The sequence below is a fragment of the Mesoplodon bidens genome (assembly GCF_964165515.1).
Source record: "Mesoplodon bidens genome assembly, chromosome: 8".
NCBI classification, from domain to species: domain Eukaryota; kingdom Metazoa; phylum Chordata; class Mammalia; order Artiodactyla; family Ziphiidae; genus Mesoplodon; species Mesoplodon bidens.
The window spans coordinates 29,187,674-29,200,704 of NC_138165.1; the positions used below are offsets into that span (position 1 = coordinate 29,187,674).

Here is a 13,031-nt window from a genome sequence, read left to right on the forward strand (position 1 = left end):
GAAATGCAAATCAAAACAATGAGATAGCACCTCACACCTGTCAGAATGGCTATTATCAAAAAGACAACACATAACAAGCATTGGTGAGGATGTGGAGAAAAGGGACCCCTTGTGCACTGTTTGTGGGAATGTAAATTGGTGTAGCCAGTATAGGAAGTAGCAGCATGGAGGATACTCAAGAAGTTAAAATAGCAGTGCCATATGACCCAGCAATTCTATTTTTGGGTATTTATCCAAAGAAAACGAAAACACTAATTCTGAAAGATATATGCAACTCAACCTTCACTGCAGCATTATTTATAATAGCCAAGATAAGGAAGCAACCTAAGTGTCCATCGATACGTGAATGGATAAAGAAGATGTAGCTTGCACACGCGTGTGCGCGCACGCACACACACAATGGAATATTACTTAGCCATAAAAGGAAGGAGCTCCTACACCTTGTGACAACATGGATGGATCTAGAGGGGATTATGCTAAGTGAAATAAGTCAGACAGAAAAAGGCAAATACTGTGTGATTTCAATTATATGTGGAATCTAAAAAACAAAACAAATGAACAAACATAACAAAACAGAAACAGACTCATAGATATAGTGAAGAAACTAGTGTTTGCCAGAGGAGAAGGCAATTAAGGGGATGGGGAAACAGGTTTATGGGATTAAGAGGTACAAATTTCCAGTTATAAAATAAGTCATGGGGATGCAGTGTAGAGCACAGGGAATATAGTCAATAATATTGTAATATCTCTGTATGGTGACAGAGAGTAACTAGACTTATTATGGTGTTCATTTTGTAATGTATAAAAATATCAAATCACTGTTGTATACCTGAAATCTATAGGATATTTTAAGTCCATTATGCCTTAATTAAAAAAGAAGTAAGTGAATTCAGACTAAAGCTGGGACAATATGGATATATGGATAACTTCAATACAGTGGAACACAAAATATACTAGAATCCATCAGTTTATAATGATATAGGTAAATAAAATATAAAGCATTTATCCTTCTTATCGTATATGAACTGTTCCACTGGCTAACCAAATAGTAGGTGAAGGGAAGATGCTCTTTATCAAAAGTACTCCAAGAATAAATGAATAAGGAATTACAGAGTTAGAATATCACCATTTCACAACTCCTAAGGAGGCACTGCCCACCAGTGGCCACTGCAGAGCACAGAGACAACCTGTCTTAAGTGACTCTTGCTCCCATCAAATAGAATTTTAAAAAATCAAAACTATATCTGATTAATTTTATAGATCTAACTACAAAGTTATACGAAATAGAAGCACAGAAGGAACACATTACATAACACAAGGATGCAATCCGTAAAATTCAGTGTGTGCAATAATGGGAAAGAAACACTACAGGACAAATGACCTAGCTTGTTCAACAAATAAATCTCAAGAAACATAAAAAGAAATGGTGGGATAATCTATTAAAAACAAAAAAATTTACAACACCAACCCAAATGTTTGAACCTGATTTGGATTCAAATTCAAACATCAAAAAATTAACATTAACTAAACAATTAGAAATTTGAACATTGTAAGGACTTCTGACATTTAGGAACGTATGTGTATATTATGTCTGCATATGATTATGGTATGGTTATTTTTTTCAGAAGAATCACCTTTTAGATAGTGAAATATTTATCAATAAAATGTTATGTCTAGAATTTGCTTCAAACAGGAAATGGAGAACTGTCCAAGGATAGGTAACATGAGACTAGCCATAAATTAACTGGTAAAGATGGGTAATGAACATGGGTGATTTGTTATACAATTTCAATCACTTTTGTATATGTTAGTATTTTCCATAATTAAAAAAAAATCAAAGAGGACAAAGAAAATACCTTTGGACTGACTGTTGGCTGTCTGTTTACAGACCTTAATTGAAAGGGTTAACAGCTGGTTTGTAAACCTTTCTGTTAGCTTCAGAATACCTGAGGATTTGGCACTTGGCCAAATTAAATGTATTTACTTATGACTGCATTGGGGCCTTGTCTAGTTGTGGTGAGTGGAGGCTAACTCTTCATTGTGGTGCACAGGCTTCTTGTTGTGGTGGCTTCTCTTGTTGCGGAGCACAGGCTCTAGGCGTGCAGGCTTCAGCAGTTGTGGCACACGGGCTCAGTAGTTGTGGCGCACGGGCTTAGTTCTAAGCTCCACGGCGTGTGGGATCTTCCTGGACCAGAGATTGAGCCAGTGTCCCTCCCCTGCATTGGCAGGAGGATTCCTAACCACTGCACCACCAGGGAAGTCCCTCTTGAAACTCTTAACTCAGAATTCATCGGAGTGTACTGAGTTACAGAGATGAATGAGAATCTGGCTGGAGTTACTGTGTACTTGCCCAAGGGTCTGTGGTTCAGTGTTACGATTATTTCTCTGATACCGAAGAGATGCTGCTGTACTGGAGAATGGGAACAAGGTATAAAAGCTGAAGGAACTCAAGAGGTTATAGCTGCAATGAACTTATTAGGTAGTCTTCGGCACCCAGTCATGCTCCTCAGGACCATGAACCTATTAAGCTGAGATGCCTGGGATATATGCAAGCTCTGCCTAGAACTCATGACATCTCTACTATGATGCTGCTGTTCAAGCTGTGCTGTTTCCTGTCTTGTACCCTTTCTTAATGATAAATAAGCTTAGTGCTGAGTGAAGCCTATCTTGTCTCATGAGTCCAATTGTTAATCTGATCCCAAGACCACTGCTGATGGTGAGGCAGTATGGGTACGCAAACTGAAAAACCTACTTGCATACACTAAAAACCTGAGGGGTGGAGGTGGGAGGGGGGAGAATCAAACTTAAAGAAACCTAAGGAAGAAAATAAATTCATAATGAACATGAGTAACTCTAAATACAAATATCTGACGCCATATAATATGGAGACAAAATAAAAATATTCCACATAAGCACAGAATACAGCTGTTAAAATTACTTGACAAAACATAGTAATGCTCTTCCCATGATTAACAAAGCTTTATTCACCAACTCCAATTTACATTTATTTTGCATTGTGATTCTTTCCTGAGAAATACACTGAAGTTGGTTTCGTTAAAAGGCAAGCCCAAGAAGCAAGAACTACAGAGTCCTGCAGCCTGTGGAACGAAAAACCCATTCACAGAAAGACAGACAAAATGAAAAGGCAGAGGACTATGTACCAGACGAAGGAACAAGATAAAACCCCAGAAAAACAACTAAATGGAGATAGGCAAACTTCCAGAAAAAGAATTCAGAATAATGATAGTGAAGATGATCTGGGACCTCGGAAAAAGAATGGAGGCAAAGATCGAGAATATGCAAGAAATGTTTAACAAAGACCTGGAAGAATTAAAGAACAAACACCTAGAAGAATTAAAGAACAAACAAACAGAGATGAACAATACAATAACTGAAATGAAAAATACACTAGAAAGAATCAACAGCAGAATAACTGAGGCAGAAGAACGGATAAGTGACCTGGAAGACAGAATGATGGAATTCACTGCCATGGAACAGAATAAAGAAAAAAGAATGAGGGTTTCCCTGGTGGCGCAGTGGTTGAGAGTCTGCCTGCCAATGCAGGGGACACGGGTTCCTGCCCCGGTCCGGGAAGATCCCACATGCCGTGGAGCGGCTAGGCCCATGAGCCATGGCCGCTGAGCCTGTGCGTCCGGAGGCTGTGCTCCGCAACGGGAGAGGCCCATGTACCGCAAAAAAAAAAAAAAAAAAAAAACAGAAAAAAGAATGAAAAGAAATGAAGACAGCCTAAGAGATCTCTGGGACAACATTAAACACACCAACATTCGCATTACAGAGGTCCCAGAAGGAGAAGAGAGAGAGAAAGGACCAGAGAAAATATGTGAAGAGATTACAGTCGAAAACTTCCCTAACATGGGAAAGGAAATAGCCACCCAAGTCCAACAAGCGCAGCGAGTCCCATACAGAATAAACCCAAGGAGAAACACGTCGAGACACACAGTAATCAAATTGGCAAAAATTAAAGACACAGAAAAATTATTGAAAGCAGCAAGGGAAAAACAACAAATAACATACAAGGAAACTCCCATAAGGTTAACAGCTGATTTCTCAGCAGAAACTCTACAAGCCAGAAGGGAGTGGCACGATATACTTAAAGTGATGAAAGGGAAGAACCTACAACAAAGATTACTCTACCTGGTAAGGATCTCACTCAGATTCGATGGAGAAATCTCAAAAGCTTTATAGACAAGCAAAAGCTAAGAGAATTCAGTACCACCAAACCAGCTCTACAACAAATGCTAAGGGAACTTCTCTAAGTGGGAAACACAAGAGAAGAAAAGGACCCACAAAAACAAACTCAAAACAATTAAGAAAATGGTCATAGGAACATAAATATTGATAATTACCTTAAACGTGAATGGATTAAATGCTCCAACCAAAAGACACAGGTTTGTTGAATGGATACAAAAACAAGACCCATATATATGCTGTCTACAAGAGACCCACTTCAGACCTACGGACACATACAGACGGAAAGTGAGGGGATGGAAAAAGATATTCCATGCAAATGGAAATCAAAAGAAAGCTGGAGTAGCAATGCTCATATCAGATAAAATAGACTTTAAAATAAAGAAAGTTACAAGAGACAAGGAAGGACACTACATAATGATCAAGGGATCAATCCAAGAAGAAGATATAACAATTATAAATATATATGCACCCAACATAGGAGCACCTCAATATATAAGGCAACTGCTAACAGCTGTAAAGCAGGAAACTGACAGTGACACAATAATAGTGGGGGACTTTAACAGCTCACTTACACCAATGGACAGATCATCCAAACAGAAATTTAATAAGGAAACACAAGCTTTAAATGAAACAATAGACCAGATAGATTTAATTGATATTTATAGGACATTCCATCCAAAAACAGCAGATAACACTTTCTTCTCAAGTGCGCACGGAACATTCTCCAGGATTGAGCACATCTTGGGTCACAAATCAAGCCTCAGTAAATTTAAGAAAACTAAAATCATATCAAGCATCTTTTCTGACCACAACGCTATGGGATTAGAAATGAATTACAGGGGAAAAAACGTAAAAAACTCAAAGACATGGAGGCTAAACACCACATTACTAAATAACAAGAGATCACTGAAGAAATCAAAGAGGAAATAAAAAAATCCCTAGAAAAAAATACCAACGAAAACACGACGATCCAAAACCTATGGGATGCAGCAAAAGCAGTTCTAAGAGGGAAGTTTATAGCTATACAAGCCTACCTCAAGAAAATCTAACCTTACACCTAAAGGAACTAGAGAAAGAAGAACAAACAAAACCCAAAGTTAGCAGAAGAAAAGAAGTCATAAAGATCAGAGCAGAAATAACTGAAATAGAAACAAAGAAAACAAAAGCAACAATCAATAAAACTAAAAGCTGGTTCTTTGAGAAGATAAACAAAATTGATAAACCATTAGCCAGACTCATCAAGAAAAAGCAGGAGAGGACTCAAATCAATAAAATTAGAAATGAAAAAGGAGAAGTTACAACAGACACCGCAGAAATACAAAGCATCCTAAGAGACTACTACAAGCAACTCCATGCCAATAAAATGGACAACCTGGAAGAAATGGACAAATTCTTAGAAAGGTATAACCTTCCAAGACTGAACCAGGAAGAAAGAGAAAATATGAACAGACCAATCACAAGTAATGATATTGAAACTGTGATTAAAAATCTTCCAACAAACGAAAGTTCAGGACCAGATGGCTTCACAGGTGAATTCTATCAAACATTTAGAGAAGAGCTAACATCCATCCTTCTCAAACTCTTCCAAAAACTTGCAGAGGAAGGAACACTTCCAAACTCATTCTATGAGGCCACCATCACGCTGATACCAAAACCAGACAAAGATAGTACAAGAAAAGAAAAATACAGACCAATATCACTGATGAATATAGATGTAAAAATCCTCAACAAAATCCTAGCAAACAGAACATTAAAAGGCTCATGCACCATGATCAAGTGGGATTTATCCCAGGGATGCAAGGATTCTTCAATATATGCAAATCAATCAATGTGATACAACATATTAACAAACTGAAGAATAGAAACCATATGATCATCTCAATAGATGCAGAAAAAGCTTTTGACAAAATTCAACACCCATTTTTAATAAAAACACTCCAGAAAGTGGGCATAGAGGGAACCTACCTCGACATAATAAAGGCCATATACGACAAACCCACAGCAAACATCATTCTCAATGGTGAAAAACTGAAAGCATTTCCTCTAAGATCAGGAACGAGACAAGGATGTCCACTCTCACCGCTATTATTCAGCATAGTTTTGGAAGTCCTAGCCTCGGCAATCAGAGAAGAAAAAGAAATAAAAGGAATACAAATAGGAAAAGAAGTAAAACTGTCACTGTTTGCAGATGACAGGATACTATACATAGAGAATCCTAAAGATGCCACCAGAAAACTACTAGAGCTAATCAATAAATTTGGTAAAGCTGCAGGATATAAAATTAATGCACAGAAATCTCTTTCATTCCTATACACTAATGATGAAAAATCTGAGAGAGAAATTAAGGAAACACTCCCATTTACCACTGCAACAAAAAGAATAAAATACCTAAGAATAAACCTACCTAAGGAGGTAAAAGACCTTTATGCAGAAAACTATAAGACACTGATGAAAGAAATTAAAGATGATACCAACAGATGGAGAGATATACCATGTTCTTGGATTGGAAGAAGCAATATTGTGAAAATGACTATACTACCCAAAGCAATCTACAGATTCAATGCAATCCCTATCAAATTACCAATGGCATTTTTTACTGAACTAGAACAAAAAATCTTAAAATTTGTACGGAGACACAAAAGATCCTGAAGAGCCAAAGCAGTCTTGAAGGAAAAAAACGGAGCTGGAGGACTCAGACTCCCTGACTTCAGACTATACTACAAAGCTACAGTCATCAAGAAAATATGGTACTGGCACAAAAACAGAAACATACATCAATGGAACAAGATGGAAAGCCCAGCGATAAACCCATGCACCTATGGTCAACTAATTTATGACAAAGGAGGTAAACATATACAATGGAGAAAAGACAGTCTCTTCAGTAAGTGGTGCTGGGAAAACTGGACAGCTACATGTAAAAGAATGAAATTAGAAAACTCTCTAACACCATACACAAAAATAAGCTCCAAATGGATTAAAGACCTAAAGGTAAGGCCAGACACTATCAAACTCTTAGAGGAAAACATAGGAAGAACACTCTTTGACATAAATCACAGCCAAGATCTTTTTTGATCCACCTCCTAGGGTAACTGAAATAAAAACAAAAGTAAACAAATGGGACCTAATGAAACTTAAAAGCTTTTGCACAGCAAAGGAAACCAGAAACAAGACAAAAAGACAAGCCTCAGAATGGGAGAAAATATTTGCAAACGAATCAACAGACAGAGGGATTAATCTCTAAAATACATAAACAGCCCATGCAGCTCCATATTAAAAAAACAAACAACCCAACCCAAAAATGGGCAGAAGACCTAAATAGACATTTCTCCAAAGAAGACATACAGATGGCCAAGAAGCACATGAAAAGCGGCTCAACATCACTAATTATTAGAGAAATGCAAACCAAAATTACAACGAGGTATCACCTCACACCAGTTAGAATGGGCTTCATCAGAAAATCTACAAACAACAAATGCTGGAGAGGGTGTGGAGAAAAGGGAACCCTCTTGCACTGCTGGTGGGAATGTAAACTGATACAGCCACTATGGAGAACAGTATGGAGGTTCCTTAAAAAACTAAAAATAGAATTACCATATGATCCAGCAAGACCACTACTGGGCATATACTCAGCGAAAACCACAATTCAAAAAGACACATGCACCCCAATGTTCATTGCAGCACTATTTACAATAGCCAGGTCATGGAAGCAACCTAAATGCCCATCGACAGACGAATGGATAAAGAAGTTGTGGTACATATATACAATGGAATATTACTCAGCCATAAAAAGGAACGAAATTGGGTCATTTGTTGAGACGTGGATGGATCTAGAGACTGTCATACAGAGTGATGTAAGTCAGAAAAAGAAAAACAAATATTGTATATTAACGCATGTATGTGGAACCTAGAAAAATGGTACAGATGAACCGGTTTGCAGGGCAGAAATTGAGACACAGATATAGAGAACAAACGTATGGACATCAAGGGCAGAAAGCTGCGGGGTGGTGGTGGTGGTGTTGTGATGAATTGGGCGATTGGGATTGACACGTATACACTGATGTGTATAAAACTGATGACTAATAAGAATGTGCTGTATAAAAAAAATAATAAATAAGATACAAGAATATATTGTACAACACAGGAAAAAAAAGAAAAGACCCACTTCAGACCCAGGGACACATACAGACTGAAAGTGAGGGGATGGAAAACGATATTCCATGCAAATAGAAATCAGAAGAAAGCTGGAGTAGTAATACTCATAACAGATAAAACAGACCTTAAAATAATATTGTAAGAGATAAAGGAGGACACTACAAAATGATCAAGGGATCAATCCAAGAAGAAGATATAATAATTATAAATATATATATACCAACACAAGAGCACCTCAATCCATAAAGCAAATGCTAACAGCTATAAAAGAGGAAATTGAAGAGTGACACAATAATAGTGGGGGACTTTAACACCTCACTTACACCAATGGACAGATCATCCAGACAGAAAATTAATAAGGAAGCACAAGCTTTAAATGACACAATAGACCAGATAGATTTAATTGATATTTATAGGACATTCCATCCAAAAACAGCAGATTCCACTTTCTTCTCAAGTGTGCACGGAACATTCTCCAGTATAGATCACATCTTGGGTCACAAATCAAGCCTCAGTAAATTTAAGAAAACTGAAATCATATCAAACATCTTTTCTGACCACAACTCTATGAGATGAGAAATAAATTACAGGGAAAACAATGTAAAAAACACAAACATGTGGAGGCTAAACAATATGTTAATAAATAACCAAAAGATCACTTAAGAAATCAAAGTGGAAATCAAAAAATACCTAGAGACAAATGAGAACACGATGATCCATAGCCTATGGGATGCAGCAAAAGCAGTTCGAAGAGGGAAGTTTATAGCAATACAACCCTACCTCAAGAAACAAGAAAAATCTCAAATAAACAATCTAACCTTACCCCCCCAAAAAAAAGCAAGCCCATTCTCCCCACCACATGTATTAAATATATTTCAAATAACCATTATTTAGTTTTCACTTCGCTTTTCATGTAAGCATTTGAGTGAAGCAAAATATCACAACAATATAGAAAATGATAAAAAAGATTTATAACTATTTTTAGGGTAATATAATCTGCCCACGTATTAGATGATATGAACTATAAAAGGAAAATAAACTGTGTTTTTAGGGAGGATGCCTTGGAATAGAACCTAGAAAGCTCTAAGGTTGAAAGGCTCCCTCTTTTCATGTTTCTCAACATTATTTTTTAGTGAAATTTAATGTATGTCCCCTTTTCCTATGAATCTGCTCAGAAAAAAGAGATAAAATGACTGAGAAAGAGCAGTTAAAAACAGAAGAGTAAGAAGAAAAAAATAGAGACATGACAATATCAATATTAGTTCTAACAGAATGTAGCTTGAGTTTCAAAATTTGTGTTAACCTAAATTTAAAAATATGACTTAGGCACATCGTGAATCTGAATGAAATTTTATCCTTCTCAGATCAACAAGTATGTTTAAGTGAATAGTACATAGATATATGTTTAACATGATGCCAGGACATGGAGGGAAAGAATCATAGAGTATAAATGGGGAAGTTCCATAGCAAACTTCTGCCCTCACAGAGTTTACTGTCTATGTGGAAAATAAGACCAACAAGTGTGAATTTAATAGCAAACAGCATCTGAAAACATACACTGAGTTGTAATAAATTTTCTAGAAACTCTGACTATAAATTATATAGAGATTTAATAGTGAATATGGTCAATAAGGACAAGAGTAAAGTAGAAAGGGTTTGGAGAAGCACAGTCAGTTCTGCTGTTAGACAGCATATGCATTTCTTTTTCTTTTCTTTCTTTCTTTTTTTTTTTTTAAATTTTTTGGCCCTGCTGCGTGGCATGTGGGATCTTAGTTCCCCAACCTGGGATCGAACCCGCGCCCCCTGCACTGGAAGTACGAGTGTTAACCACTGGACCGCCAGGGAAGTCCCCCAACATATGCATTTCTATAAATCACTGTACCATGAAAAACTGTACAATAAAAACCACATGGCTTATAGGAAAAATGGGGTTAGGGGCACAAAACTCAAAAACTTCATCAGTGACACATTAAAAAAAAAGATAGGAAATAAAAATAGCAACAGAGCTTTCACACGTGTTAAATAGTTAAGAAATACATAAATACGACAATAAACACAACACTTTGAGAAAATCATGGGCTTGCTTGTGGAAGTGAATGTCAGTAGGGCTACAGCTTGTGAGTTACTGTAAAGTTAGTGCAAGGGGGGGGTGATATGAAATTAGATGGAAAGTTTTAGTACAAACGGTAGTTAGGCGTGGCTCATAACACAAGTGATGGACTCAGGTAGCTTAGTAGATGTGTGAGGTGTGTGTATATGTAAATTTTTTTTTTTTTGGCTTGTCGTACAGCTTGCAGGATCTCAGTTCCCCGACCAGGGAATGAACCCGGGCCATGGGGCAGTGAAAGCGCCAAATCCTAACACCAGGCCACCAGGGAACTCCCCTGTGTATGTGTAATTTTTGTGTATTCCTGTAAAGCTGTTCAACTGCGTATGGTTTTCTGCACTCAGTATTTCTTGTAGACAAGAGCATGCATAGACAAAGGTGAAACTGATGTTATGTTCAAATTGTCTTCTAATGTATCAACTGAATGGAATAGATGCATGCTTTCAAAACAAGCAGTATAGCAGAACTAACTATGTTAGGATTTGAAATAGGGGCAGGAAAAAGTGTGGAGTAGTATCTGTAGAGTGCTTACAAAGTGATAGTAAGCACTGAACAAACTCCTTTATAGGTGTAATTTAAGGATGAGTAGATTCTGGATATAAAAGGGAAGATTTTTTTACAACACTTTAAAAGTATAAAGAAAGGAATGGAGAAATTGTGAAGATGGAATAGATTCATCCCTTTCTATCCTCCTGCTAAGTTTAAGTAGAAATCCTAGACATAATACAAAAAGAAACAAACATAAGAAGACTCTGAAAGGTAGAAAGAAGGCAGAGTGGCCAGGGATCTCTGGATTTGAAGGTGACATGGTGGTTTTCAATCTGTCTCCCATATACCCTAGACATCACACTGGAGAAGCCTGCAACTCAGAAATGCCAATGGATACAGGTTTTTAAAAGCCTCAAGAAAGGCCTGCTCTCTCCAGACAGAGAAATAGAAAAAAGATGGTTTAGCAGGACAAAAAAAAATGTCACCAATACCTGCTTTACTCTAAGCAAATACTAAGGGGGAAAATTAAAAAAAAAGATTCACCAACTCCCTCTTGGCTGTATCAGCAGAGACAAAGTAGAGAATTTGGATTTCCGGTACCCTCCCCTTCAAGCAGTGTTCCCCTTCCCTTGCCAGAGTGATGTCAGTAGAGACAAAGTGGGAAGCCTGGGCTTCAGCTCCCCTCACTGCACCAGCAGGTGGCACAGATTTCAGAGAAGGAAGCTAGAGAAAAAGATTCTTTAAATTTATAGATGAAGTCCTGGGAGGAGACTCCCAAGTTAAACTAACCAGAACTAATATGGCAAAAGGTTTGAGAATTAAACTACAGTGTTGAATAGCATCCAGTTTTTCAGTAGCATACAAATGAAACCAGAATAGTACTGCAAGGGCTCTGGAAATTGAATTATCATTGAAACCACAATCTACAAAAGGAGGCCAGGACCTACATGCTAAACCTATATAAGGTGACTGACTGCTAAAAACAGAAAACATAAACAGAATCCAGAGTCTCATAACATACAATACCCCAAATTTCCAGGACAAAATTTTTAAAAAAATCACTAATAATTTCAAGAACCATTTTCAAGCAAAATCACAACTTAAGTAAGAAAAAACAATCAAAAGATGCCAACACCCAGAAGACTCACATGTTGGAATTAACAAGGAGTTTTAAAAAGCCATCTTAAAAATGCTTCCACAAGCAATTATTAATGTTCTTTAAACAAATGAAAAAAAGTTTAAAATCTCAGGAGAAAAGAAGATATAAAGTATCAAAAGGAATTTTAGAACTGAAAAATACAGTGATACAATAACTGAAATAAAATGTGCTGATTATCAGAGTGGGGATGACAGGGAAACTGTTAGCGATCCAGAGACAGACCAATAGAAATTACCCAACCACAACATCAGAGAAAATAAAAAAAACAAACAAAAAATGAACAGAGCCTCAGAGACCTGTAGAACAATAAACAAAAGATCTAACATTTGTGTTATCGGAATCCCAGGAGAAAAATTTGAAATTAAAAAAAATTTTTAAATAATAATGGCAGAAAATTCCCTCATTACCTACAGGTAACAACGAGTTGAATGACAACAGACTTCTCACTTGAAACCATAGAGGCCAGAAGGAAGTGGCCTAACACTTTTTTATGTGTTGAAAGAACTGCCAACCCAGAATTCTACATCTAGTGAAAATACCCATCATGAAAGAAAGGGAAATAAAGACATTTTCAGAAAACTAAGATAGTTACCAGCAGACCTACCCTTAAAAAAAAGGCTAATTTCTCCAAACAGAAGGAAATACAAGGAGGCTTGGAGTTGAGTAAAAATATGAGGCAAAGCAATTAACAATCAACTCATATAAAAACAAATATAAATGGCTCCTAAGGAGATAACATCAAATACCTTAGAGAAATGTTTATTTAAACCAGCTTTAAAAACAACAACAACAACCACCACCAACCCTGTAATTAAGCTGGCAAAGATTAAAGAGTTTGATATTATGTGGCTCTGCAAAGGGCAAGGGGAAATTAACTTTCCTATATTCTAGTGGCAATGCCTACCAACATTA

The 13,031-nt window shown here is 37.0% G+C and overlaps 1 protein-coding gene across 5 annotated transcripts in view; it reads right to left on the bottom strand.

The window, feature by feature from the left end:
* The window catches only part of PPIG (peptidylprolyl isomerase G), a 40,815-nt gene that overhangs the window by 7,087 nt on the left and 20,697 nt on the right, over positions 1-13,031 (bottom strand). The window lies entirely within an intron of this gene.